The 2,467-nt window shown below is 38.5% G+C and overlaps 1 non-coding gene across 1 annotated transcript; it reads left to right on the top strand.

Annotated features, from left to right (window-relative positions):
* The first annotated feature begins 231 nt into the window (after positions 1 to 231).
* On the top strand, positions 232 to 338 carry LOC129401249 (U6 spliceosomal RNA). Its single transcript, XR_008628181.1, has one exon. It is a non-coding gene; the product is annotated as a U6 spliceosomal RNA (small nuclear RNA).
* The last annotated feature ends 2,129 nt before the right edge of the window (positions 339 to 2,467 follow it).

The following is a 2,467-nucleotide window of genomic DNA, read 5'->3' as shown; positions in this document are numbered from 1 at the left end:
TTAAATATTGGAATGGGTGATAAGAGAAGCTGTTAAACCACCAAAGGATATTTAAAAATGAAAGTGGGGTCCTGAGATTGTTTTGTAAATAGGAGGTTCTGCATGAAAACTACATATGGTTCCCTGAACACTTCTGAGTGTGGCCCCCAAACCAGTAAATAAATAAAAGTAAATTAGCAGCTAAGTTCTTTGGGATGATTAGGTAGACACTGCTCAAAAAAGACAGAATGAGTGCTCACTTCGGCAGCACATATACTAAAATTGGAACGATACAGAGAAGATTAGCATGGCCCCTGTGCAAGGATGACACGCAAATTCGTGAATCGTTCCATATTTTTTAATTAGAGAGAGAGAACAAAAGGGAATACCCTGCCACAGTGGCAGGGTGGGGCGGGGGGTGCGGAAGATGGGATTAGGGAGGGTAGGAGGGATGCTGGGTTTACTGGTGGTGGAGAATGGGCACTGGTGAAGGGATGGGTTCTCAAACTTTGTATGAGGGAAACATGAGCACAAAATTGTATAAATCTGTAACTGTACCCTCACGGTGATTCACTAATTAAAAATAAATAAATTTTTAAAAAAAGACAGAATGATGAATCAAAAATTTTATTTTGCATTTTAGCTCAATGACTCAAAGACAAATGTATACTTATGTTCAAAATTAGGCTTTATGATAATGGATGGCTGATGCTCTGGTAAGAAAATAACTACAGTGAGTTGAAGTCCATCAAATACTGCATGTTCATAATGAGTAGCAAACTAATGGGTCGCATTTGAGGGATGTTAGGAAACTGAAACATTATTTCAAAGAGCAATAAACAAAGAAAAGAAAAATAAATAACATTTTGATTTAGGGTGGAAATTTGAAACATTTCAGAGTCTCACCCAATAAAGATGTTTGACCCAGAGACACACAAACCAATTTAGGAACCCAGCTGCTTCTTGCAAAAATGCCTCTAGACTGTGCACTAAGCTATGGCTCCGTGCCGCCCTGGGAGGGGAAAGGTTTTTGTCCCTTGGCCTTTTCTTCTGGTGGCAAGCGGCAGGCAGAGCGACCACCATCATTCAGAGCCCATTGGATGGAGGTATGAGTTTGCAGTGATGGGGCGCGTGGGAAATCTTGGGATGGGGGGGCGGTACTGGCATTGCTCTCCACCCAGACGAGATCCCAAGTGGCCACCCACAAACAGCTCCTCTGCTCCTGGACAGCCATGATCCCAGAGGCACACAAACCAATTTCAAAAACCAGCAGCCTCTGGCAGAAATCACTCTGGACTTAATGACTAAAATACCAGAAATCCAAAATCATATATTCTTCATTACCAGCAATAGAACACAAATGATCAAATGATGCCTTTTCAGCAGGTCTGATAGTTGGGGGAAAATTCCAAATAATAATAGTGGGTTTTCTGTCCAAACATTGAATGTAATCAAAGTAAAGAGAGAGTAAAGTGAAAATCATCTGCCACACAAGCAGGGTAAGGGGTGAGATGGGGGGTATACTGAGGTTCATGGTGGTGGAACATGTGCACTGGTGAAGGGATGGGTGTTTGATCATTGTATGACTGAGACTTAAACCTGAAAGCTTTGTAACTGTTTTCATGGTGATTCAATTAAAAATTAATTAAAAAATAAATTAAAAAAAGATGTTTGATATTTTGTGTTTATAAAAGGCACAGTATAAGATCTCCTGGTAAATAATTATATATTATAATCATTCAACATTATTCTTACATAGTATCAGAAATTGATATTTGTGTTTGCATTTCTCCAAAAATCCAATTAATTTGTGCGTGCTTCTGTGGTGATTTATACATTAAATTATGGAGTCAGTAAATTAAACAGAAATAAGGAAAAATGTTTTTTTAACTTCTCTGCTCTTTAAATCACTTCTTGGAGCAAGAGTGCAGCAGGTAGGGCACTTGCCCTGAGCTGGGTAAACCCAGGTTTGATCCCTGGCATCCCATCTCGTGAGTACCACATGGGTAATCAAAACTGAACTCAGAGCCAGGAGTAACCCTTAACCATTATCGGCTATGACCCCCCCAAATTATAATTGTCCAGATAATTACTTGTATTAACTGAGTATATAAAATTACTTGTGCTTTCAGGCTAAAATAAAATATTTTATTTTTTAAATAAAACAATATTTTATTTTTAAATAAAATAATGTTTTATTTTTTAAATAAAATAATATTTTATTTTTTAAAATAAAATAATACTTAAGTTTCTGCATTAGGAAAAGGAGTTCAAGAGGACTGGAGAGATAGTACAGTGGGTAGGGCGCTTGTGTCTTCTACTCAGCTGACCCAGGTTTGATCCGTGGCATCCCTACGGTCCCTCAAGCACTGCAGGAATGATCCCTGAGTGCAGAGCTGGGAGTAACCCCTGATTATCATCGAGTGTGGCCCAACAACAAAAACAAAAAAATCTGTCCTTGCTTCTAGTTAGTTTCTAATTAGATGAT

This window comes from Sorex araneus, chromosome 1 (genome assembly GCF_027595985.1).
Source record: "Sorex araneus isolate mSorAra2 chromosome 1, mSorAra2.pri, whole genome shotgun sequence".
Lineage (NCBI taxonomy): Eukaryota > Metazoa > Chordata > Mammalia > Eulipotyphla > Soricidae > Sorex > Sorex araneus.
The sequence above is the reverse complement of the archived record's forward strand: the minus strand, read 5'-3'. Positions and strand labels throughout refer to the sequence as shown.